Source organism: Manacus candei, unplaced genomic scaffold (assembly GCF_025592945.1).
Source record: "Manacus candei isolate 608988 ecotype Guabito, Panama unplaced genomic scaffold, ASM2559294v1 h1tg000013l, whole genome shotgun sequence".
Lineage (NCBI taxonomy): Eukaryota > Metazoa > Chordata > Aves > Passeriformes > Pipridae > Manacus > Manacus candei.
In genome coordinates this window covers 10097667-10125479 of record NW_026138061.1, presented here as the reverse complement: position 1 = coordinate 10125479, position 27813 = coordinate 10097667, and the positions used below count along the sequence as shown (strand labels likewise).

At 40.5% G+C, this 27813-nt stretch overlaps 1 protein-coding gene and 1 long non-coding RNA gene across 2 annotated transcripts in view; one reads left to right on the top strand and one right to left on the bottom strand.

The window, feature by feature from the left end:
- The first annotated feature begins 8998 nt into the window (after positions 1 to 8998).
- Positions 8999 to 27813, top strand: part of FAM135B (family with sequence similarity 135 member B) — a 250483-nt gene continuing 231668 nt past the window's right edge. Inside the window, exon 1 of the mRNA XM_051778447.1 lies at positions 8999 to 9064. The gene's annotated coding sequence lies outside the window, so the exon portion shown is untranslated. The remainder of the gene's footprint in view (positions 9065 to 27813) is intronic.
- On the bottom strand, positions 12885 to 19092 carry LOC127466993 (uncharacterized). The gene is made up of 3 exons (XR_007902927.1): positions 19014 to 19092; positions 13202 to 13328; positions 12885 to 13005 (listed from the first exon to the last, which is right to left on the bottom strand). It is a non-coding gene; the product is annotated as an uncharacterized LOC127466993 (long non-coding RNA).

The window sequence follows — 27813 nt, the reverse complement described above, 5'->3', positions numbered from 1 at the left end:
ATCTTTTTTTGACAGGTGAAGTAAACCAAATTTTTAAGCTCTTTGAGTCCTTTACTTCAAATATTTATTTCTAAATCTCTTTCCTGTTTGTCTTTGTGTTCAATTCAGCCTGCTAATACACTAACTGAAAAATGTTTTGTAAAGAGATGGATTTTATAAAAATGCTTTCCATGGTGTGCTGTGAATCCTGAATTTGCAACTGAACTCAAACCATTTTAAGAATAACTTGAGAGTTCATTAGTAACAGATCAATTAGTAAAGATGAAGATAGATACATTGAAAAGGGACAGAAATCAGATATACCTATGTTTGTCTGGGGAGATTTTATTTTAGAAGCAGCTACAATCAAACGCTCTAATTTCAGAGTTGTCAATCTGAAGTGTTAAAAATTCACAGAGATAAATTACCCTGGGTTCTTTTTCTATTTTAACTCTAATTTTTTAGGGATTGTATTTGAAAGATTTTTCTCTAACAATAAGCATTAAATATGCTAAGTGAAAACTGAATTTTCACTTGGGATTTCTGTTTCTGCGGGGGGGGTATTTTAAGAAAAACAGTAAATATTGTCAGGTCCAAAAAGAATAGTAGCACTGCAATGTTTGTTTGAATTTCAAGAAAACAATTGCTAAATAAAGCTAAAGTATATGTTTCATCAATGCTGACTGTTAGTGATGTAGAGGAATAGCTCTCAAAAGGACTATGAGCCACGTGCCTTCAGGACCAGCTGTTTTGTAGTAATGACCGACACACATGTTGTACCTGTGGTGAGCTCAACCTGCATTTAAATAGCAATAATTACCACCAATTTATCATGGCAGAAAAGCAAGTCAAAAGCTTAGAGCTTGGTTCTACATATGGCTATGTGAACAAGTATGTGACGAGGTAGACAGTCTTCTACATGAAATTTGTCCTTGTTATAAAGGCATCAGTAGAGAATTTAAGAAATTAAGAATTAAAAAAAAAAGGCAACTTAAACAATAGTGCTTCTTTTAATAGCTACACCTTCATACTAGTTTGACATGGCTATCTAATCTGTTCCAGATATCCTTTTATATTAAATGTCTCAATAATGGAAGATGATTTCCACATTCCCATTACTGCTATGAATATCTAATATATAACCAATATGATGTGCAGTAAAAGAAAGCCATTTATTAATGAATATGTTAAAGGAAAAAATCAGCTAGAAAGATGGAGATTGCACTTGGCCATTTTGTGTGATCAAATTCCAATGTATCACGTGGAGTGTCCTTCAGAGTTCTAGGGAAAAATCGATAGGAAAAAAAGAAAGAATCCCTTGAATATAGAGAGCTGGAAGAATCCCTTGAATATAGAGAGCTGGAAGACTTGTATATAACTTGGGAGACTTAGTAGTCTATAGTCAGTCATTCATAATTCAAACCAATTCTCAATTTTGAGTGAGGAAAAAGTGTTATTGTCTTATATTTTTTAGGAAGAAGGGTTTGGATTGTGATTCAGTTCTAGGACATAGAGCCCCAAAATCTTGATCACTGATAAATAGTTTGTAGGGAAGAAGTCATTAGTACACCCACAACATTCCCCTTAGCAATATTATTATGCAAAGCTCAAAGACTAAGGAAAATGCTGACTAAATAGCTTTTTTAGAGCTTATCTGTCTCAGGAAGTTGTCTGGAATGTCTTTTGCCCATGGAATTTCTTCAAAACAGTGTTTTTGTGTTAGTCAACATGTGTCTGTTTGGGACTGAACTTGGAGCAGCCTCAAAAGATCACTTGGAGCAGGATGAGTATCAGTGGAGGAGGTTGGGAGTGATGTACTGGCTGTCCATGCTGGGTTTCACCTTGCCTGTACAGCCCAAGATCTGACTGTGGACAAAAGTAGGTTGTCAGGGAGCAGTTTGCTTTTACGATTGCAGGACATGGTTTTACATGTCTATTCATAGAATCATCAAATGGTTTGAGTTGGAAGGAACCTGAAAGATCATCTAATTCCAACCCTCCTGTCGTGGGCAGGGAAACCTTCTACTAGACCAGGCTGGTCAAAGCCCCATTCTGATTCATTGCATTTTATCTGAAGATAGTAAAAAGCCTCATTTGTTTCTATATTCATCAGAACTAAAAATGGATTTTCTATATTTTTTGAGACTATTTGAAATCATTCAGCTGTAGGATGTATCCTTAGTGAAGCAGTGGGTTTAACCTCATCCTCAGACTAATAGTTTGCATGTTATATATCTTTCGCTCTAAAGAAGGATTTTTGCAGGGAGAAATCTTTTTGCACAATTCTTTCATTGCATTATTCTGGCAGGGGTTCTTTTTCTCCTGTATCTCAAAGATCTTGAGAAACCTAGTGCTGATTGTATCATGTTCAGTGCCTTGCCACAGGCGATAATCCTGTGATAGCCTGAAATTCATAAATCTGTCATGCACCAGCCTAACATATCCCAATATCATGGGAGTTCCCAGTCTGTGTGTGGGATAAAGAGCAGATCCATCATGGAATTGTATCATTATACGTTTGTGTTGCAAGAATTCATACTGTAATCTACAAGTATCTTAGCACAAGGCTATACACAAAGCAAAGCCAACTCTTTTTCTTTTTTTAAAAAAAAAGAAAAAAAAAAAAGAAAAAACACCCTACCTTTCAATCCCTGCCTTTCACAAACTTACAGAACATATTAGTCACCTTGTTGTAGAGCCTATTAATATTTTCTATTGTGATTGCAAAGTCGGTTCCCTCCTTGAACCAAAGCAAAAATCCTTCTTGCAGGTGAAAAACCATAAGCTTTAATAATATGAGAAAATTCATTTCTTATTGCCATCTGCTTCTGGGATGTGAAAAGGAAGGGGGTTGATGCTGTATGGGCGTTGCCTTTGTGCTTTAGTTAATCCTGCTGTGATAAAGTCCCACATCTGAAGTAGTGACTGTCAGCAGTTCCTCTGCAATAATGCACATGAAAAAACAGGTGAACAAAAGACATACAAAGCCAGAAGAAAAATAAAAATGCAGACATTTCAGTTGTAATACTGCATGCCAGGTTCATGAGCAAATTAAACCTTCTCTGTTCTCATGTCCACTGCTGTTTTTCTATCTTCTGGAGAGTTTCACAGGAAAGACAGTCCAGTGCTGGGTGGAAAAACAGGAGTCTGACTCATTTCTGTGTCATGGGTTTCTGTCATGACCTCTGGCTTGTCACTTGGGCCCTCTTGCTGAAGCCACTGGCTTAACTACCTTCAACCACGGAATAAGATTTCAACAGCAGACTTGTGACACAGGTTTCTTTATTCAGCAAATAACAATTCTGTGTATCCATGGTTAACCAGGACACTGTGAGATGCAACTGCCTTAAACACCCCTGTATGTTGTGTGCGTGTGTGTGTGTGTGTGTGTAAAGCTTATCTGAAAAGCTCTTAGGAAAGCAAAAATAAAGCAAAAGGACCCCGAAAGTACATTTTCCTCTTACATGAAATCTGATTTCTGAGACTGTAATCCTTTGTTTCAGTCTTCCAGACTCTGTACAGTGTGCATTGAAAGAGTCACCACAGGCATCAGGAATTGTTCTGAGTGTTGTGAGAGACGCTTGGCACTGAGATTTGAAAAATAAGAAGCCTCATTCTTCTTTAAGATAGCAGAGGGCATTTTGGTCAAAGACAGGGCAAGATCTTGTGACAACAAAGCTGAATTTTTGTACCATTTCCTTAAGGTGCTGATCTTTATTGTTCCTGAAAACTGTCACACAAACTGAGAAGAAAGGATCATGAACATTTATTTTAGAAAGCTCTTTATATGAAAAACCAGACTCAGCTGTCCCAGATGCAACCCTAAACAGGGTCAGTACAATATCACTTAGAAAATATTTGACCTAGTTCAATGACAGTTTAAAGAATTCAAAGATAGGAACACACTAAAGGAAAAGGGGTTTCCCTGCTGCAGCGAGTGAAAGGGTCTAAGGTCATGGAGTAGCTAAGAATAGATGACTTCATTGTTCCCTATGGTCTTATCTTGGAAACCACAAATGCCTACAGCAGGAGATCTGTGACCTTTGCTAAACTTTACAATCCTCTCTTAGATTTAGCCTGAGAGTAGCTACACTGTCATATTTGTTAGTATTGAACTCAATTCCCATCAAAAAACTAAGTCTGTGTCAATGGAAAATATATTTTTAGCAGAACAGATTGCAGGATCTCTGTGTTTACTGATGTAAAGGTTAAAAATGAAGTCTTTGATAATCCAAGGACACTAAACTTTAAAAGTAGGTGTGAATGTTTGGGTGGTGTTTGACTTTGGACTGTCTGTCAGGCTGTGTGCCCACTGATGACGTTGGAGATGGTACCTGCAACAGGAGACACTTCTGCCTAAACTGGAAAACATCTGAGCTTCCTGGGAGCACAGTGCCTCCTCTGGGAAGAGCAGGAGCTAGGAAGTATCCCAGAGTGCTGCTTGGCTCCATGGTTTTGATCCTCATGGCAGAAAAGCTTCCCTGCCATATGTTTTGCAGTGGTCATGGTGACTGTGGAATTATATTGAAGTGCCTCTAACTGATGCCCAGACAAAGCTGGGTACTCTGTGTCTGGAAAAGGAGGATTCCAGGATGACTGACCCTTTTAAATTATACAGTGTGTTTCCTGAATAAAATGAAATATGACATGAAATAAAAACAAAATAGCAATACATATTGTTAAATGGACACTCGAATTGACTGAGGGTGGAATTCAGGGCTGAGGGCTGTGATTTAAACACATATATGTGCTGTGCTCCCTCTGCTCAAGAGGCTATTTCTACATTAACCAGAAAGAAAATTCTGAACAACATTATTTGTTTTTTTTTACTGGAAGTACCTTTCTTAATTTATTTTATCCAGTTGGTGCCAGATATTGTGAGAGGTAATAAATACCTGCCATGCAGACAGCCAACTCGGCCAAGGCTGGTGATTTATTTTAAACAACTGCTTTGATTTTTTTCCTTCAAGATTTACTCTTTAGTAGGAGATGACACTGTTGTCTTGTGCCATTAATGTTCTTTCCTTCCAGTGACACAGCCTGTTAATTAGAGAAAGGAGATAAATTCAAAGCCAGGTGGAAATCAATAGATCTTGATTTAAAAAGATTATTTGCTTTGTATAAGGCTTAAACAAGTTTTATTTCAGTACAAAAATAAAAAGAAATATGGGGGGTGGGTTTTTGTCATGGGTTAAGATTGGTCCCCCCCCGAGAGTCGGGGGCTCAGAGGTGATTGGGTGCCAGGGCAGTGTTCCCTGGAGAGTCAATCACCACTCGTTTTGTTCGCTTCTGCTGAAAAATCATATATACACAGCCACCAGAAGCTGTTAGCAGTTTTCTGTTGGTGTCTGCTGCGTGTAGGTGTAGAAGGCCAGGGGGTGGCTGGGCTCCTTCTCTCCCCTTCGGGGGGGAGGGGGAGCCCTGCGGCCCCCCAACTCTGCCTAGGCCAGAGTTAGAGACAGCATTGGAGTGAGTGTATATTTGTGAGGGACGCAACTCACAAACAACTGGTAAGCGGGAGAGAGAAAGCAGGCCTTGCAGCCAAGCCTTTCCCCCCCTCACCCTTTTGCAGTTAAGCTGTGGAGGGGGGCCTTTTCTTTCCCTCCGCTATAAAGTGGAGGAGAGGCTCAGCATTGAAACAGAGCCAAGTGGATGGTCTGATAACGAAGCAGCTCAGTGCTAGGGCAAAGAATCCCAGGCAAAATTGGAGACGGGCCAGAGAGAGAGGTTCGGGAGTTGCCCTGCCGAGGTTTGACTGGGGGCAGCTGAAAACTGACTTGGAGGACGTGTACGTTGATAAGCTACACTACAGCAGCCTACAGAACCGAGGTATGAGACCGAGAGAGAGAGAGATCACACAGCAGAAATTACACAGGACCAAGTAGAAAGGACTCAGAGCTACCTTCTTGGACTTCGTGAGGAAGGAAGGACTTCCACAAACAGCTGGAGCTTGGTGAGGGGGGAGCGTTCGGGTCTCCGGTTACCTATCAGCCTTGAAAGGCTTTTCCTGGACTAAAGTTAAAAGGAGAAGCTTCAAAGTGACTGATAGAAGTTTAATAATAATATATATATAGTTGCTTTTAGTTTGTAGAGTATATTTCTTTGTGTAAGTAAATGTAAATACTTCCGCCTTCCCCTATAGAAGCCTCTTGCCTGAAAGTTTTCTCTTCAGTGTTGAGATAAATTGTGGGAAGGGGTGGGGGAAGCCTGGTAATTGGATTTTGGATTTCTAATGTGTATAATGTGGTGGTTTGAGACCCCTAAAATCCAATTCTCAAGTCGAAGACCCCCTCCCACATCTCAACCCAGTGTAAGATGGGTTTTCCAGACACCACACGAGACTCAATGTGGGGGGAAAGGGAATTATATTACAAGCATTGTACAAATAAATATTACAATACATCATATACATAATCTTAACTATCTCTCCTATGATAAATCATATTTACAATGGATCAATCTCTTCTCCCTCCAAATAAAAGTCCAGAAGGGAAAAGGAAAGATTCTTTCCACTCTCAGGGTAGCAGCCTCTCAAGGGCAGCAGTCTCTCTTCTTCCATGCAGCAGCTGTAGCTGGATGGTTGTAGCTGGATCTCTCTCCAATACACACAAGGGGGTCTCCTCTTCCCCCTCTCTTCCGTGGGCTGAGTAGCAGGGACAAAACTTGCTTCACCACGTCATATCATGGGGTGTAAGACATCCCATGAAGGTCCCTTTCTCAGGGGATTCACCCCTGAATCAGAATGCCTCGGGCAGCTTTCAGTTGAAGGCCTTTGCCTCAAGAGTTCTATCAGAGCTCCTGTGCTCTGTCTCAGGCTGTTGCTTGGCAGCAGCAAGGGGGGCCAAGGTCACCCCCTCTGCATTCCATCTGGTTGTCCCAGTCCAGCTTCGGGACACCTGAGGTTCTCAGCTCCTCTCTCTCCGGTGCTGTAGCACTCCACGACTCCTCTCAAGTAGGAGTCCATCTCCTCCTCCTCTCTAGGAGGTCTCAGAGGGATTTGGGGAATTTGTTTCAGTTCTTACCCCAAACTCTGTCTCTGTAGAGTTTAGTTCTCTCTCTCTACTACTGGCTCTCTCTCTCTCCTTGCAGGAGTTCTCTCTGCGTTGCTGCATGCTTGTCTTTGCTGCTTGTTTTCTTATCTCTTGTCTTTCTGCCACAGTCTCTCCATTCAGTGCTGTTTCTGCCGCTGCTCCTTCTGCCCACTCATGGTGGAGAAAAACTCCCAGCTTCTCAGCTACAGATACTTGGCCCAGTCTAACACTGTTCCAAGTTCCTGCAGCCCCCCAGCCGGGGCGGGGGTGCATAGTCCCCAACGGGGCTCCTAGCCCCTCTCCTCGTGGCTTTACAACATGGCTACTCTCTTCTTCAACAGCAACTACTACCGGTCTGGTAGTGATATGTTTATATTTTGCAGGAGCGCTCATTGGTTCAACCCCAAGGGTCACCACCCCCTTGGGGGTTACCATTTTATAACCCCAGGGGGAAAACTTTTTTTCTCCACCACAGTTTTATAATTTTTGACAGCCAAGTTTCAATGCTACTAATGTCACAATAGTGTTTTAACCATCTTACACCTCAATACCTCTTTTTTAGTCATAGTATCTTTTTAGATTTTTTTTTTCTGACTTTGAAATTTCTGGATGTTGCTATATATGCTTTCAATTTTCATCACAATGATTGGTTTCCTGAAACTACCTGGCTTGTGTTTTTTTTTCTTTTTCTTCAGATTTTTGAGAGGTACAGCAGCAAATGACTAGATCTGATCCCAATAGAAAATATTAAATTCTTCTGCAAGGTGCTTGAGGGTGTCCAGTTGTGTCATAACTGAGGAATAATATTTACTGCTCAGTGATCCTTTGGGCCAAAGGAACATCTGCCCCTTTTAAACTTTACCTGAGCAGCAGTATGAGAGCTGTGATGGGAGGAGGAAATACAGCAGCAGTGATCCAGAAATCATTTCTGCCTTGACCATTCCTCCTCGATTGGTTTACTTCAGAGACAGAATTTTACTTATCTGACCTCTTGGTCAGAGCACAGAAAAGGGTGATTGCAAGTGGGAGAAGACAGACAGGAGGATTCTTGACCTACTGCAAAGACTTGGTTGTGTGGATGATTTTCTGGGTGGACTGCAACTCTCTCTTTTCAGCACATTTGATTCTGACAAGTTTAGTATGCACACAGAGATTCTCCAAGCAGGCTGTAGGCAACTTAAAGAGTGCACAGCAATTTTTTGTTGGCTCATATACACAGTTGTTACCTAAGTTTAATGAGCCAACAGGATAAGCATTTATATGCTCACCACAGTGCTTCTGTTGTTCTCATCAATCAGATGGGGAAGAGCTCATTTCCATTGCTCCCTGGAACAGCCTTAGCCCTGATGCTGCTATCTTCTGAGTGCCTGTTTTTTTAATTATGGTCTAATACTTTTTTGTGTTCAATACATTTTCTCTCTTGAATGCTCACTAATACGGCTCTGCTATTACCTTTCTGTCTTTGTTTTCACCTTTCTGGTCTTGCACGGTTTTAACTCTTGGGTATTCTTACCATGAGGATGGACATACTCACCACCACCTCCCAACAACAGCTTATTTAGAAAAACAGAACCAGGATTACACAGCTGTTCTGCACCAAACTGGGTCTTGGTTCACAAACAGCTGAGTCCTTCAACCAAGGGTAATAGGAAAATAAGGAAAAACTGGGCACTTATAAACTATAATGGGTAAGTGTCTACAAAATCTTCTACTAGCCCTCCAGGCTGTAGCAGATTTTGGATAATTGAAAGAGATGAGATTTAGAGTAGATATTACTGTAAGGGTGGTGAGGCACTCAAACAGGTTGCCCAGAGAAGCTGTGGCTGCCCCATCCCTGGAAGTGTTCAAGACCAGGCTGGATGGGGCTCTGAGAAACCTGGTCTAGTGGAAGGAGTTCCTGCCCTTGGCAGGAGAGTTGGAACTGGATACTCTTTAAGGTCATTTCCAACCCAAGCTATTCTATTATTCTATGATTCTATGATTTTATTTTACAGTAATTTTTTATGGACAAATTTATAACCTGCTACTACTGGAGGTGGAGAAGACAATGTCTGGTCAGTGAAGTCAAATTTATTTTAACCTTTCGTGTGTGTAGACTGCTTTATGGTCCATTCTTGCCATGATCAATTTGCTAATAGACTCCCTTCATGGTTGTATCTGTAATACTCTGTGATCCATTTTGAGCTACTTCTGTTCTTCCAGTGCTCTTTGAAATTGGACAGGGCTGAAGATTGGTTTCCAGTGGGAAAGGTAATGTTCAACTTGCTCCTTTCTCCTACACTGTCTGTCTTCTGGACAGAAAGCTAAAATGTTCTTTGTGTTACACTTGGAGCAAATAGTATGGATCTGATGGCTGTGTGCATAAATCACTGCTGTTTTGCTGACTTGGATTTATACTAGGAATTACTGTATGGATTGTCTGAGATGACACTTCATGGGTTCTCTGAAATTATACTGTGCAAAACCAAACAGAACTTGTCTCCAACCAAAGGCTGATCTCTGATTCTGTGCCTCCCTCCTCTTCCTGTCTGTGTTTTCAGTTCAATGTTTTGCGTTGAGTAGGAATGGGCTCACACTGTAATGTGTTAAGCAACCATGCAAATGTAATACCTGGCAAAACAACAGGTCCAATTTCACCCCGATCTTCTTTTTTCTTCATTTACCTTCACTTCTGACCCCTGAGTCCTAATATAAACAGCAATTTACTGCCTGATTCTGTCGTTCCTATGGCTATTTTAGTCTAGAAAGCTATGCCCAGAAAGTGTAAGTTTGAGGGAGAACAGGGTCATCAGAAAAATAGTGTCATATAACAGTTTGGACTGGAAGGGACTTCAAAGGTTGTGATTCCAACCCCCTTGTCTTGGGCAGGGACACCTTCCACTACCCATGTCATGGAACTAGAGTTGCTATAGTAGTATAACAGTGGGACCCTTGGCTTCCAGAGAGCAGCTTGTATCAACTCCAAAACCAGACAAAGAACACTATTTGCACAGTGGGAAACAGATGTTTCAATATCTGTAATCCTATCTCTGCATGTCAGAGTTGAAAACCAAATTTTGTGGCTTTGCATGAATCTGGTCAATTGGCAAGGGGTTTAGAACTACCAAGTTGGGCTAAAACTCAAATCTTTTTCATTGCTGCCCTGAGTCAACAAGGTCTTAACAGGAGTGGAGGACCCAGAACTGTGAAATGGGAAGCAGAGTTTCTACATAACAGAGTAGGGAGCTGATGATTTAAAATACATCCATATTGCACTGTTTTACCGAGGGAGTGAGGAAGATGCACTTTATCATTGGAGCTCTTGCTGACTTTCCTGTTTGTGCCCTGGTTTGACATCACACACGTCTGAGGTCGTGTCAGGAACTCCCTGAAAGCAAGCAAGAGCTTCTCTGCAGAGAGAGACCTTCTGTGATACTAATCAAGGTGAGATAATTCAACTTCTGGGTGATTCAGGGGCTGCCTGCAAGTCCTGCTAGAGTGCATAGAGGTAGCTGGACTAGTACCTTTAGATATGTCAAGGTAATTTGACCTGCCATTAATGAAGTCTCTACATACTCCTAGAGGCAGAATGAAGGCATGAGCCAGGGCCTGGTGGAACTGCCCTAAGACTCATGAACAGTTTATGATCTCTGTGTTGGATTTTGGTAAATTGAGAATTTTTTGTTTCCTCTGGACTGGACACAAGATGCTTAAAGACTGGACAAATGCAGACTAAGCTAGACTTTTCTAACGTGAAAGATACATTTTGAAAGGGGTGAAAAAGGCTATTACTATGTAGTGCACCCTGCAAAAGCATTCACAGATGGGATATTTTGATGAAACAGCTGTCCCATCCAAATGTAGCTGAAACAGTTGGTTGGTTCCCACTGAGACCAGAGACACACTTGGCAGTATTCTAACAAAATGTTCATGTATTGTGAATGTATCTGCCAGCCAGCCATTTGAACTGTCACCACTCTCTGCTACAGTGCTGCAGCATGGCAAGGGCAGGGCCATGGGCACTGAATTTCAAGGCATTTGTCAGAGCTGTCCCCTTGGTACTGTCTCAAAAACAGAATGCACGCCAGAAGCCACGTTTTGTTCAGAGGGAACATCCAACTGCATTACTGTTAGCCTGTCTGCAGCATTGCAGGCTGGCTGTGCTTGCCCATGGGTCATTGTCTGAGGAGAGGGCTCACTCACTGGAGAGCATGGACACCCGATGATTTATATTTATGTATCTATTTATTTAAAGTTTTATAAGCAACCTTTAAATCAGGACGATGTACTTATTGAGCAGCAGTGATTCGGAGGAGAGAAGCAGCACGGTGTCAGACAGACATCACTGACTTGTGCTGTATAGCTATTAAAAGTCTGGATCACAGCAGGAAATTGGGCATGGTGAATGGATGCATCTAGGAGGGGTGGAGCGGTGGAGGGGACTGTGCATCCCTAAAATAGGCACAGCATTTGATGCAGCTCTTCATGACACCCAAATTAGAATGGTTGTGGGTGTGTGCCTGACAGGTTGTCCCTGCTGAAGATGTTACTGCACTGTCATCCACGAAGACTGAAAATAGGTAGAAAACCTGGAGAATTTTTAAGAGATGGCTAGAATGTCTTAAAGGCTAGGAGAAGACCACTCTGGTCATGTGGTATCATGGGCCTCAGGCATCCAAATTTACTGGCGCTTTCAAAGGGTGATTCCTCTGTTGAAATTTTGCAGAGGTCCGTGTAGACATGCCTCCAGTTGCAGGCCATTGTGTACTCTAATACATGCTCTATCCTCCAGTGTCCTACGAGCTACTTAAACATTTAGTTTTGGTACGAGCAGTTCCTGCAGTTCCCAGGAATGAAACTAACCTTGATGCATAGATCCATGCTCGTTTTAGCTGAGCTCCCTAAAGCAGTGTTGCTGCATGGCACCATAGCATTTTTTAGAGTACATACCAAGAATGATTGTAGTAAGGATGCTGATTGCTGCTTAAACAGGTAAAGAAGGCATATTTTTCTGCTATTATTGTGGATATTGCTTCAAAGGTAGGATTTCTATGGTGAAGTAAATGTGAACAGAAGAGCAGAGGCTTTGCAAAGATTGAACAGTTGAATTTCGATAGAATAATTCCTTACCTTTTCTAAAAATGAGACTTATACATATGTATTAGGATTGAAGAATCCCTTTGTGTGAGGTGTACTCAGGAAACTGAAATTACTGCAATATTAAGACTAACACACCTTCAGCAGTTACCAGTGCCAATATAACTAACCTCTTCTTTAATTAATGTTTGAATATAATTAAGCAACAGCACAGTGTAAACCTAGTGGTGATTTTATCATTGAAGAAACTTTCATTTCCATGAAGAACAAGACCAACGTTAGGAAGAATAAAAAATACATGAGCCCTCTGAGATGATGTGAGTGTATTAATCTGAATAATGCCTCACATACCTCCTTCTCCAAAACAACAGCACCAGAAGGTGGTTTTTCTTTCTGTCCCTTAATACATTGAGCATCGTTAAATAGTTCAATGCAAATAATAAAGTAGCTTTATCTCAATCACTCCATATCTTCACAAACAATCCGTGTAGTGTCATATGAATTGCCAGTATAACATGTAACGAAAACCAATAGGCACAAAACATCAAAAGTTAGGGTGTGCAGTTTGAGAGATATAAGTAGCGATATAGGAAAAATAAAAACCTGTGTTTTCATTTTTAGGAGCCTAGGAAATGCTTCTATGAAAGTTTTTTGCTAATGCAGAAGAGACACCCCTCTGAAGGTCGAAATACTGTGAGTTTCAGGCTGTTTATTTAGAAACATAAACATGTATTTATTTTAAAATAAAACATGGGCTTCCTTTGACACAAAGTCGTCAAGTCTGCTGTGTGTCTGGATTTGATTTTCAATTGAATCAGGTTCAGTTTACAATATAACAATGTTTATCAAATGTGTTTTCCTGAAATGTCTTGTGTTTTTGATGAGGAAGATAGATGGGTATACACTGCCAGAAAGTTCCCTGTGGGAAAACAGAGTGATATGGTTAGAATGATTCAGGAAAGAACAGTGAAGAAAGAAAGGCAGGCTCAATTCTGTGGGAGCAAAAGTTTGTGGAAGAAGATAAAAAGGTGATGCAGGCAAAAGGAAGACATTAAAATTAATTAAAGAGTTTGGATGACAAATATTAAGGTTTGGGCAGGAGAGATGTTTCTTACCTAAATGATTATTCCAAACCTAATGAGCTGAGAATGAAGACCTCAGAAGAAAGCAAAGACTGCAGTAGCTGTATTGATGGAGAACTGGTGGCCAAATGCTTGAGGTGGATGGTCCCTGTTGCTAGTGCTGGAAAAGAAGAAATCAGAGAATTTAGATATGCCTTAGATACTTTGAATGCACAGAGGAAGAAAAAGGATAATCAATTAACAGATATTTTTAAGTCAGGAAAAGGCCATTCATGTCCCAATGTATATTTCATGCATAGAACTGCCCTTGATCCTAATCAACAACTGTTGTACCCAGTTCCTGTCTGAGCTGCAGACACACCTTAGATGGAGATGTCAACCGATGATGAAAGAAGGTTGGAGAAAACAGTGGTGATGTTTTTTATTTATTTTTTACGCAACCTTGTTGGAAAATCCTACTGACAGTTGTATTTGATTTCTCTGATCTTGCCACACATTGTTGTAAATGAATATGCCAGACATAAATGAAAAGGGCACCTCTTGTTAGATTCGGCTTCTGGATGGCCACATGGAGATGTGACAGGAAAACTGGTCAGAGGTCAGTTCAGCTTTTGGGCACTACCAGGTTTGGGAGACAGAAATGAACACTGAGTGATTGCTTGTCATCAAATAAAAGCCCAGACATGTCAAAGGGGTGAAATGAGGACAGCTCCTGGAGGGATATGACATGTGTTCAAGAAGACACAGCAGTTACGACACAAAACAACATAATGAGGGCTCAGTGAAATCACTGAAGGAAAAGAGGACACTTTGTCATGACAGACAAATAAGACCCATCCACCAGCAAATGGACACATCAAGGTGGTTTTCGATGGCAACAGAAGAAATTAGACTGCCAGGGTGCTGCTCCATTGCTAAATAAAACAGGATAGGCATTGATCCCCAACCCAGAGTTTAAATGGCAAGGGATTGCTTGTATCCACACAACTCCTCCTCCCTTTCCCTCAACTCACACTGCCTTCAGGGAATGGTCCCAGGCAAGTGCTTTCCCTGAACCTGCCTGAAGGGCTACAATTGACATTCTAAACACACCAGAGCAAGTTTGTGCTAACAGTTAAAAGCCAGGAACAATTGCAGTTAATGTTTGTCATGACCCTGTTTGTTTGTACTAATGCATCTCACTCAATGATACAGGGTGTTGAGGCCATTAAATATGCAAAACAGAATGTGCCATCAAAGTTTGAATGCAGAAAGAAGGGCTCATACATTCAAAGATGGGGGATGAAGGCTATGTTCCTGCTCTACTTGGGAGACAGGCATGAATATGACAGGCATTGAACAGAGAGGAGAGAATTAGGCTAAAAATGAACCAGTCAGAAACCCTGGAGTGATGGGGTCAAGGGGACAGGCCAAAGACATAGAGAGATCAAGGGCAGGGGAGACAGCTCTGAGTCAGCAGCACTGGAAGGAAATCAAGTGAATGTCTCTGTAATGGCTTGGGGTCCTTTTATGTCATCTCTTTGCAGTGCTAGCAGCAGCAATATTTGCTGTAGCTGATGTGGATTTAATTAATGTGCAGCTTATTTCTCTCTCTGGGTCACTCTGAAACCTCAAATGGAGGGCAAGAGTGTGTATGGGGACTTGCCTACAAATTCAAGTGGAGTAAGAGGAGACAGTAGGGTCAGTCCTGGAGGTTGTGGGCTGGAGGAAGCAGCAATTGCTACCTCTCACCACCATCCCTCGACTGAAGTTGAGCTCAAGGGTAGGAGTGAGACATGGTTGGTTTTTTTCCTGAAATTGGAGCTCTGGACACTGTGACCAGAACAGTCATTGAGGGACTTTTACAGTAGCTTGTTAAGCTCCTGACTGGTACATTTGCATGGCTGTGTAGGTCACTACAATATTTGTTTTCCACTCATCTTCCCTTTTCTGAACCCACTGAAGTCCATTTCCTCAAGAGGTGTTCCCCAAAAGAGTGCTCTCTGATAGCAAAGAGATCTCACAGGAATGGATTGAAGGGATGGTGTGAGAAGGAAAGGTCTCCTTTTTTACTATATATATCCCCTTTGCCTCTTGCAGACATTTTGACAAAGCTGCCACAATTGGCTTCTATAAATGTGATTTTAAAAAAAATACCGAAAAGTTAGGATCCTGGGGGAAAATGCTAAGATCTGGTTTGGCAAATTTTGTGGGATTAGGAAGTAAATTTTTAGAAAGATATGAAGATTCTTATTTTGACAGATAGACATATGTCTGTCGAATGGGATTGCAAAAGATTTTAATGGAAAAGTTCATTCTATAGGAAGGGTTGGAGTGTAAAGTGAGACTGGAATAAGCATTTTTATTTGAATGCCGTTCCTACAGGGTCAGTGTCTGATATCTATGGCAAAGAATCTCTGTCAGAAGGGCTGTCAGAAAGGCTGACACAGAAGTAGCTGGGCTTTCTCAAAAGGGGGTGAACCTTTCAAACATCTTTTTGGCTGATTGTAGGGATAGGTACAATTTTGAGAGAATTTGAGATGGAAAACTAGAACTCGATTTCAATTTGGAAGACTGTAAAATACCTTCTCAAATGGGTTAGAATTTTTTTCCCCCTTCCTTCTGCATTTCAGAGAAAGTTACAGGGAGAAGTTGTGAGCAAGCTCTCTCTTTCCCTGGTATGCAGAGAAACAACATGTCTGCAGACATGTACAAGGCCTCCTCTGGCCAGAGAGGATGGGGGAGGAGGGAGAGAAGATACAAAAAGGGCATTGCCCTTTTTCCCCTGGGGGCCTGGGGAATGCAGCATCATTAAGAAGTGGTCCTTTCCTCTGAAGTAAACCTCTTTTTAATCCTTCTACTGCCTTGGCATTCTTGGGAAGAATACCTGTGTATGCTTTACCTTACACTGATGCAAGATTGTGGAGGGTAGTTTCAGCTGGCACGTATCACTGAATGGAAAATGACAGCAGCACTGCAGAATGGCTAAATAGGTGGCTGAGAATAAATTGGTCAAGTAATACCAGTAGTTAGAAATGTTGGTAAAGAGCGAACAGTTCAGGATGAAGGCTTAGGTGAGTCTGTAGGGACAGTATCAGCAAAGATTCCTCTGACTCCTCTGCTTGTTACTGTCTGCATCCTTAACATAATTTTGCAGCTCACATTCCCTGTTGAACCTCCTCCTACTTCATAACCCTTCCATGATGACACCAGACTTTGACCAAGACTAGATCTACGGGTTCAAAATCTGACATGGTTGAAAGGAAGCTTTGCAAAGTCCATTTCTGAGCTCCAGTGTGAGGCTCCAAAGAGTGACTGATTACTTTCCATGGCCAGTAATTTCATAAGGCACTCTCTGCTGTAGGTTGTTGGCATAATAATTAGTTAGACTGAATTCGGCTTGGCTGATTTATAATAGGAGAAGACAATAAAGTATTTTGGCTCCAGCTATGGGGTCATTAGTTTTTTAATTGCCAAGGCAATGCAGAGCTGTCTCTGATAAATGATTTCTTGTTCCCTCTCTCTTTCTCTTTAGAAATATCTCATTTGCTAAGTGGCTGCCCCACTCTTGAAGCTCAGCCAGGTAACAACAGAAAGAGATTATATTGAAGTGTTCATATTAAAAGTACTCGGAGCTAAAACCACTGTCAAGGGCTTGTTCAAACTCAACTTCAGGGGCCTGATTCCATGGAGGATGGTTTTGCTTCCCATCCAGAAACCAAATATGAAGCAACATTTACAAAACCCAGAAATTTCTAGTGCCAGAACAGAGAATGATAGTCCTACTTCATAGCTAGGAATGAGCTGTGTTCGTCTAAAAAGACATTAGGGACATGGTTTAATGGTGGTCTTGGTGGTTCTGGGTTAACACTGGGACCCAATGATCTTAAAGGTCTTTTCCAACCTAAATGATTCTGTGATTCTGAGAATGACCTTTATAATGAGGTTATTAATTTATATTATGGTTCTGCTATGGAAACTCCTCTCTAAGGTTGAAAAATATTTTATATAAAGAGAGAGGAATGAATTAGTATTACTGTTACATTCTGTGGGCCTAAACTTTTATGTAAAGCAAGGTCTGTAAGGTGAAGTAGAGGTAGTGTCTCTTAATAGACTTACCAAGAGAGACAACCCTCCAGGCACAGAAATCCTGTTAAAAAATGACTAAACATATACTCATGCCAAAGAGTTTCCTGCAGAGCTGTGAGGGTACGAGTGGATAGATGGAGTGGAATGGGACAATGGACTCAACATAAAGTTGAGGCTATTTTATGGCTAAGCAAGGACTCTTAGGAATGTCTTTAGGGCATCACCCACCCCCCTGGGAAAAGAGGTCCATGCCTTTCTGTGAATTGTAATAACACTTACAACACTGGTCTCATTTTGTGTTTAATGTTCCTGGTGTGATGAGAATGGTAGAGAACTGTGGTGTCCTGCCTTCCTGCTCTTGCTTTTCACATCCCCATTGCTCCCACTTTACCTCATGGCTGCCTAGTTTTTGGTCTCCTGTGAAGGAACTGGCAGTGAAAGCTCCACCAGTGAAGTGTTTGAAGGACAATGAGGGATGCAGGAAATAGGGAACTGTGCTACTTTTAAGCAATTCAGCTGCCTCTCCCGCACAAATATTGTGTTACTGCCCTGCTGGTAACACTGAAGGAGATCAGTATATCATTGTGCCTACTTGCTTTCAGACTGGACTTGACTGTTTAGGACCAGGCTGCCTGGACTATCACCCTATATTCCATGAAAAAGGAACCCTCCTTCCCATCATCTTAGATCTCCTGTGTATCAGAGTCTGTTCTGACTCCTGAAAGTCATTTACCTTTTTCTGGGTCCCATTTTTCATTCACAGCAGTGAGACCTTTCTGTAATGTCTGAATGTAAGAGGCCTGAGGTTAATAACCATGGATACTTAGGTTTCCTTTTGGATTTTGATGTGGTCAATCTGACAACCATTTTCCTTCTGGAATAATTGTTCAAATTATTTACTTTTTTTTTTTTTATCCTCTGTCATATTTTTAGGCTACCACTGTCTGTGTTCTTGCAATTAATTTGTCTTTCTCCAGCTGCTCTGATTTTCCTTCTCTACTTTTCTTCTGCTTCCAGACACTGCAGAATTAGTTCCTAGGTCTGACACAGCCACATAGTTAATGGATAACTTAAAAGATTCCCTGGACACTGAATTCCTCTTTGTCGTTCATTTTACAAAGTAAGTTTTAGCATCTTTCAGTAAGGTTCGTTCAAGTACTTGTTGAAGCCTAGGGTTTAATTCCTCTAAGTATGGGTTTGATGTTAATTTGCATTTACATAGTTTTTCCTGCTCAGTAGATGGTCACCAAAATCAAATCCAAATGAAATTACTTTCACGGCTCTTTCTTTCTAAACTGGCTTTTCATCAACCTGCTCTAACTCCATGTCCCTGTGAAGCATTCCATGTCCCTCTCCCCTACACATTTGTATATTTAAATTTTCCAGTTACTTTTGTAGGAAAAGCCACCCTGATAGAAAGTGCTGCAGTTCTACATAGACTGAGTTAAGACAAACTCTCCCGATCTCTAGCCATCATGTTATCATAGATTGCATTCTGTTACACCTGTTTTTGAGCTGTCATCTTCAGTCCTCATTGTCATCAGGGATAAAACAGAATAGTTCCAGTTGGAAGAGATCTGCAATGATCAGTTACTCCAACTTAATTACCTTTTTCTAATGCAGAAAACACAGTGTATATCTAGTCTGACTTTCTTTATTTTATAATTCTAGCTATCCATAGCCTGGCTTTAATTCTGCTCTGATAGGAAGCTCATCTTATAAAGGATCTTTGCTTGACAGTTTGTGAAGTGAAATGTCGGCAGTTGGTGGAACATACCAGGACTTGTTTTTCCTGAGCACATGAAGTTTTCTTTTGGAACTATTACAGAGACTGTTGTTCCACAGGGGGAACCTTGCCTTGCTGGAGTGTGTCTCTGGCACACAATGCACTGTGCAACCTGCTCACCTTTGACAGAGCAAAAGTGGTACCTCCTCGTTGGCAATAATACTGTAAGTCCCAGAGGATCAAATCTGTGAAGACTGACACAGAGCAAAAAGGGCAGTGTCCCTTTATTCCCAAAGGCCTTCTTGTGCTACCAGTTGATTCACGAGAAAGTTCAGATCCACCTTCAGTGTTCGACCCTCTTTTGTGAATGGTTCATTCAGAACCAACTGTTTTCCAGTAGGTGCCAGATGACATCCAGCAGCCCTGTTTTTTCATTCCACATGTTGAAGTATCAACGTTCACTAGACACTCATATCCCAAAATACAAAACTAAAGGTCTTGCTGGCCCTGGGTTTGAAGTGGATATCCAAGGGGGAGTAAACAGGGCTGATTGTCCTCATGGTGTTTTTCCCTGAGGTATCTCACCCAACCTTCTACTATTCTCACCTTCAGAGTCTTCCTGAAGTCTATGCAATACTTTACTATGTCTCTTCAGTGCATTTCTTTTTGATAAACTTGTCTCACTTTGACATCATGCAGACTTTGTGGGCTCAAAATTATTCTTTCTTTTTTTACTGTGCCCAATGCTGTGCCCAATGCTGTGCCCAGTCCTAATTCAATGCCATCCCACAAATTAAAAAAAAAAAAAAAAAAAGGCAAAAAAGCAAAAAAAAAAACAACAAAAAACCCCCAAACAAATCTTTAGACAAACTCCCCTCAGAAAACAACAAACAAAAAACACAAACCCACAACTCTTGGCACAGACAAAGTCAAGCAACTTTTCCTAAATGAAGTCTATTAAAACTTCGAATTGTTGCAACCCAGGAGGGTTTTTCATGGAAAAAGAAATCTTTAGAGCTATAGGTGTTTAAAATCGACACCTTGGCAACTTCCAGGAACTGTGTACTGAAAGGGTAGGAAGTGACATATTACGAAATGTCTGCTGATGCTGTGTTTCCCCCTGCCTTGTTTCTTGGAACTGAGGGACAGTTGGTGGCCAGACAGAGAAGGGAGACATTCACTTAGCTCTCCCCATTGAGTTGTTTTTGAAAATAACAAAGAGTATGAAGTAACAAATCTTTTCCATTTCAGAGAGAGCACAGAAGAGGCTCTAGCACCACTCTGATCCATGCCAAGAGAACAAGGATTGGTGAAACTTTGTCTTTTTGCTTCCCCTTTAATGTCTTACATGGCCAAAGATACCAAGGAAGATGGGATAAACTTTCTTCACTGGTATGTAACTGTGGCAGTAGTAGATTACTTTTTGTGGGATCAGATGGAATTGTACCTTTCTGTCAAGTTTTAATAATTTGACAGTTCCTTAGCAAACTTGTATGGCCAGTCTTCGTGAGCGAAGATTTGGGAAAGGTCTTTACCCTTTGAGCCTGTGTAATGAATTTTTTAGGTGAGACACAGTGTGCACTGAACTGAGCCCACCCTTTAATCCTAAGGTTCATCTGCCGGGGTCGAGCGAGCTTGGACAGTGGCAGTGAGGTCCTCAGGATGTAGGTTTGTTTAGAGTGACCTTCTCTTAGATGGATGGCCTTACAGGGCTGACGAGCTCCATCTGCCCGGGGGAGTTTCCCTGACCGGGAATCGAACCCGGGCCACGACGGTGAGAGTGCTGCATCCTAACCACTAGACAACCAGGGGGCCCCTAACAAAGTTGTAGGTCTGTGCTAACTTCCCACATACATTTAACTGGGAATGCACTAGCTATTCTGACACATAGAGAACATTAAAAAAAAAACAAAACAAAACAAAAAATAAACTACAAATATTATGAGTGAGAAGGAGGTATTGCTGAGATCTGATCAGCTCCATGGCTCTTTTGGCTGAAGAACTTGATTCCAGTGGAAGAGATTATTATCTCAGTGAGTCATCAAGGAAAGAATCAAGTAATCAAACAGACTGAAACAAAATCAGCATCTCCAAAACTGATTTCCTTCTATGTTAGAGTCATTTTCCGAGGGGATGAGGGGAAGGTGGTGGATGCAGAGTTTTTGGGTTTTAGGAAGACTTTTCATACTGTCACTCACAGCATTTTCTGGTCAAGTGGTCCAGCTGTGGGATGAGTGGGTACAGGGTGCACTGGGTGAAGAACTGGCTGAAGGGCAGAGCTCAAAGTGTTGTAGTGAATCTGACTGGTAACCAGTTACCAGAGGTGTTTCTCTGAGTTCAGTTCTAGGGCCAGTCCTGTTAAATACATTTATCAACAATCTGGATCCAGGAGCTGGATACACCATGAGCAAATTTGTCTCCTCCTCTCAATTATATCCAAAGGAAGAAAGTACTTTGATAATTAAGTGGTTAAGATTGGTGATACTTCAAATCTATGGGAAGCTACTGAATCATTCAAGTGTCTACTGAATTGAATAAACCAATACATCAACTGTGCCACCCAGGTGTCCAATCAAATAGTAAATTTGTGTTACTTTCCTTCCTTCCTACTTTACTTCATTGAATCGTTAACAGTGACATAGCTGTTTGTAAAAAGTATCTGGTGGAGGTGTTGCTTGATTCTTTATGGCTTTCAAACTGGTGATGTATGAACCACAGCTCTATATTCAATACACTTTCAGGAACAGGCTCTGAAATATTTTTTTCAGGCTTTGCAGTGAGACAAAGGTACTGAGGATGAATTCAATCAGAGCTGATGACACCTGTGCATATCTGAAGGTTAGGTTATAACTATGGGTCTGACTTTCTTGGAGATCTGGTTCTTGGACATTTCTAACAGCAGTACACCTTCAGGAAGCCAAATAGTTTGGAACATGCCTTAGCGCTGTGAAAGCACAATGAAGAGTCTCTGTGCAAAAAAGCTGTAATTTTTCTATTTCAAAAAACTGAATATGTCTTCTCGCCTTCTCTGGCAAACACAGCAACGCAACCTTCTATTTCTAACATCTGTATTTACTGAAGAAGAATGAAGCTGTAATTCCTGAACTGAAAGCTTTCTGTATTTTTTCTTTTTCTGTATTTTTCTTTTCTTTGGTTTTCTAGAAGACATCACATACTCTCTTACTTTGCTAAACCTATCTGGCAGGAAGTAATTTGCCTATCAGTCACTCAGCCAGCTCTATATTTGTGTTTTCAATGGAGACTTGATTACATAGACTCAGTGTGGTGTAGATGGTGTCTGGCTCACAGTGATATACTTGGAAGGATTCTGTATGTGAAAGTATATTCAGTGGGTGAAGAAGTGAAAATGTATGATTTAATTCCATCCTTGTTTGATTCAATGTTTGAGTAAAATGGTAGGAAGTGTTGACTGCAGATCAACACAAGCTTTGCTATCCTGGAAAATTCCATGGGGAGAACATCCATTCATTTGTCCTGCTCTCCTCCATTGGATATGGAAAGACTTTATTACAACAGTAACTGTGTTTTTTATATTAAAAAAACAACACTACTTATTTCCACTCTCCAGCAATCAATGCTCAAAATTATTTTAAAGGAGACAGTGGAGCATTAGGACTCTGTATCTAGGGCTTGTTACCTCACCAGAAACAACAGACCTTGGTAGCTTTTTCCAGTAATGTGGAAACCTGATCTCCTGATGCATGCTTACTAAAGTTTAGACTAAACCAACATGCCTGGAAATGGTAGGCTTTGGTTATACTTGGTACTAAAAGAAAATGGTGTGTTATATTACTACACTTTTTTTGCTTTGAACATAATTCAAGATATTTTTAAAATTATTTTTTTCTCTTTAGTTTCCCTCTTTTGTTTTCCAGATGTATAAAAGAGAATTCTTACTCTACCTGTCTCCTATTTACCAAGAAATTCAGATGTTTTCCCATGTCCTGCAAAATAGAATTTTTCCTTGGAGGGAAAGGCTTCCAAGGTAGTGTGACCAAGCTTGAAGTGTGACTATAGCCCATGTGACATAGATTTCTTAGGGTAAAGACTGCCATGAGGACAAAGTGGGTTACTCTTGTGTTTTCTGTGGCTTAGGAAGGAAGAAAGTTGGGAAGATGTGCAGCCCTCTGATCTGTGAGAAAAGGTTCACCATACCTATTTACTCAGCCCTTCCCAAAAGGCAGATGGCAGAATTTTGCACCATATTTATATTAGAGTCCAGCTTCCTGTAAGACTCCAAGTCTTAATTTTAGGATCTGTGTGTCAGTAAGCCCTATGCCTTTTGTTATAAACCATGCTGTGTTTGTGAAGTGCATGATGACAAAGGAAGTATCTGAAGAAGGATTGTGCGGTAGCCGACTGCATGCAAAAAATAACCCCATGGCAGGATGGAAAATGGCCTTTGAAATATCATGCCAAGCAGACAGTGAGCATGGCAAGGCTGCATTCATCAAGGACAGGAAAAAGGCTGTTCCTAGTCAGACTGAGATAAGGGGAAGCAGGGGATGAGTTTTAGGTATGTGCAGAAAAAGCAAAGTTTCTGTGAAATGAACCTGCCAAAATACAAACTAAATGTAAGGACCTAAATGTTTTCATTTAATTTTAAGGTCTTGCAAGATTAAACCCTGTGTTGCAGGCAGAGAAATTATTAAATCCATAGTGATGAAGAAAGCAAAGAAGGTCAACCTTTTACAGGGCGTTTGGCCATAATTCATCAGAAGCTTTAGAGCTGTTGATTTGATGTCATGCTGTTAATTTAATATAGTGTGATACATACAGAACAACTATTTATTATTATTTTTTTTATTTTCAATTTAAAAAAAAATTTTTTGAAGGGAATCTGAAAACAAAAATTTTCATTAAATGTTTTCGGACGTGAGATTTGTAATTGAAAACTGTAAAAACCAAACAACACCCCTAATTCCCATATAATCAAACACAGCCTTTTACAATTTTTCCTACCAGTTCAAATCAAGTTATTTGATTTATAGGGAGCATGCAATAGGAAAAGAAAAAATGTTAACTTTCACAAAACATTGCCTAGAAGTCATGGAGAGCACTAGGTTCAGGGCAAGGATCTTCTAATCAGTCAAGAGAAGCGCTCCATATGTCAGGAAAATAAAAATGCCTTGATAATTCCATTTCTACCAAAGCAACTGGAAACAGACTATAACCAGACATACTATAGAATAATAAATTAAAATTTAAAGTGGTGGTGGTGGAGTAGTAAAGAATTCCATGTAAAAATCTCATCTACAGACAGAAAGCCAGGATGACCTTCCCAAATAACATTCCTCTGCTAGCTGAAATGACTGTGTGGAAGACCCATAATGACTCTTTGAATGTATTTTCAGGCAAGACATTATTGCTGTATTAAGTCCCCTAAGAGGAAGCCAAGGGTTGAGACTGCAACTCAAGAAGTGTTTAATAGCCTTTTTATTACAACTCATGCCCATTGGCTGGCACAGCCCTCAGATGGATTGTGTTCAAAGCTGCCACAGGCGCATTTTGCAATTTAGCAGTGGCCTGAGCTGTACTGAACAGTTTCCTCTGCAGTTGGCAGTGTTAAATGCTCTGCCATTAGTCTGGAAAAGTAGCTTTTGTCTCTTAGATGATCAGGACAATCACTTTTTTTGTAATGGGAATATGTTTACAATCACTTTGTTTTTCTTATCTTTGGCTACTGTTGTGCTGTATTGATAGTGGGGTTAGTGCTGACTTGGGAAGAATGCAGAAAGATGTTATGGAACAAAGGCAGTTAGTTGTCTATGTAGAGTAAGTCAACTCAGAAAAGATAAGTACAGGCAAAGATCCTTGTCCTGGTTTTCAGGAGGCTCTCATCACACAATATTTAAAAAATCAGTCCTCTGGGTTGCAAAATTTTCAGGAAAGGATTTATAGGCTTCCATGAGGCTGAACACTTGTGAACCAGCTGCTGGAGACCTTTTCTCTTGATAACTGAAGCAGGTGGATTTTAGCAGTTATGTCCTCTTCCCTTTCTCCTTTCTCATTGCTACTCCATAAAGATTTTCTCTGAGAAGACTAACCAGAATCCCTCTTATCAAATTGCAGGTGTATCAGTACTGGTATATTTGGGAGGTTGGTTGTACCAAAAATGCTCTACTGCAGATCATCTTTGTCTACACAGCCCTCACTGACCTTTTGTGCTCTCAGTGCAAGTGCTTATCTAATGCTAAAAATATTAAAATCCTTGCAATTCTTCACACTGAACTCTTTACATAATTTCAGAGTCTTTCTGAGAAGACTGTGGCAAGCAGAACTTATGATAAATATTTTTGCAGGCAGAATGGGGGAAAGAAAGCACGGGAAAAATATTGTTGCAATACATGAAGATAAAATTCTCATTTTGTTACAATGAAAATGATAATTTTAAATGGGAATTTTAAAATTAATTCTGTATTGATATCCTCTAACAAAACTCTGGAACTTTTGAAACTTCTATTTCAAAAATATCTTAAAATTTTTGTCTTTGATGTTTTCCTGACCTGCTTCTCTGCCACACATCTCTGAAAACCCAACACTGTAGGCTTGTATTGTCTCAAACATTTGTACTTGTGTGCATTTTCTCTCTAGAAAATAATTGTTAAACATATAGAGGGTTTGAACGTACTTACTGAAGTAGAGGTGCAAATGAATAACTCAGATAACCTGAAAAGTTAATAACATTAGAATCATGGAAATGCTTTGGTTGGAAGGGAACTTCCAGGGATGAGGCAGCCACAGCTTCTCAGGGCAACATAGGGAAAGGGATCCTGGTTTTACTGATAGTGGAACTGTAAACATGAATAATGGTACTTGTTCCTTCAGACTCTATTGTGGTAACAGCAGAGAAGGAAACACATGAGGTGCTGATGAAAAGAGACAGACAGACTTCTCTCCTGTTTATCATTCCATGGCTGAAGGGTGGCTCATTCCTTACCTGCTTTCAGAATATTCTGACCCACCTTCTCCATCTTCTCCTCATATCTGTCCATAATTGGAAGATTATTGCTTTAATTTCTGTGGTACGTGGTTCCCCTGGTTTCCTTCAGACAACATCCTGTGGCTTTTGCTAGCTTCCACTTCGGATACCTTCTTGTGTTCACTGTGGCATCTTTATTTTCACATCTGCTCATGAAATATGCTGTCTTGAAGGTTCCTCAGGGAGTTTTCCATGCCCTCCTGCTCATCTCACATTTTATTGATGTTTTCTATTCCCAGTGAGATTTGATACCGAAGGACATCTAGTTATCTGTGTTAATTTATTGTCTCTCAGCCCTGAACATCCTAGCAGCACCACACACCATATCAGCAACTTTCAAAGATCTGGGCTTTAAACTTGAATTCTGTAAATTTGCACGAGTGTTTGATCATGTTCTTATCTAACAAGTGGGTAAGAAAGTATTTTACTTTTTAGAAAGACTACACTGCTGATAAGTTTTGTGTTTCTACAGTGCCTGAAGGTTTGGGAGAGTTGTGGCACTGTGTAGCTTTCTAAGCACAGTCTGCCTTGCAGGCCATACTTGTAATAGGGATGTATTTGCCATCTAATTGGACTAATGAAAGAAAAAAAGAGCCAGGAGAAAAGATTAAATTTTCATTTTCTTTCATATGAACATTAATTTCTCTTGGTGCTTTTTGGTAATGAGAAGGGTGTGTTTCTGCCTAGTTGTATAGCAGGACCTCCATAATTACAATTTAGCTCTTCTGGCTTATATCAAAAATTATCCATCCCTCCCCTGGCATATAATATTGCTACTAATGGGCTTACAACCATGTTGAAGGGTTTATCTTCTCCCACTTGGATAAATTCTGCTGAGCATGGGGTAAAACTTCAGTGCACTGTAGTAGAGATCTTTGGCATATCCCAAAAGTCCAGTACATTTAGGCGTCTTCCATCAATTTGCAGTTGAAATAAGCAAAGGAGCAAACAACATAACAAAAACAACTACAAAAAAAGTTGTGGTTTCTTTACTTAGTTGTTGATGGAGAGATATTGTGCCTTACTCTGGAGCAGATCACGTCTGGGTTCAAGCTTCTGTCATTAAACTAATTGATGTGGAGCGTTTGGTATCTCTGAAAGAATTTTGAGGCAGACTTAACTAGAAGTGCCATTCAAGATATTCCAGTCTTCGTACCACCAGGCAGGAGATGCCACCAAATGTTGTTACAGCATTGCAGTATAGATGCTCGGAATACTCCAAGTGTATTACATTTTGATTTTTAATTTTGAGTAATTCCTCACTTTTTTTTTTCACTTCCACAAATGAACCTGCTCACATCTCTAAGAGGACCTCTATTGCCTCCATACCACCTATTGCTATTTTATACTTGAAAACAAACAAACAAACAAATTAAATTTAGAACTATGCAGAGAGGAAATAAAAACAGAATTCAAGACTAATTTTGTGCTCTGGTCCTATCAGTTGGCGTTTCCTTCCCACCTTTCTCTCAGTGCTGTCTAAAGGCATTGTCCAAAATACAGTTCTAAGAGAAAGAGATTAGAAAAGATGAGGTGGGGGGGAAAATCACTCCTTTTCTTCCACTGACTTCTGTTATTCCCGTTCAACAGTACCCTGATGAGAGTCAGATTCAAGTATTCTTTTGCAATAGCTCAGGCTTTCATACAAAAGGAGAAAGATATTTCAAAAAACCAGATAATGTGATCATGAAAGAATAAAGATTATCAGAGAGTATGTGCAAAGACAGAAGTAGAACTCAGTGTGGTAGAGTTTTTTTTTGCAAGGAGGCTGAAATTTAAACCATTTCCTTTTATGTCCACTGCACTGGAATCACAGTTGGTGTTGGGAGCATAGAAAGTCGACTTTTA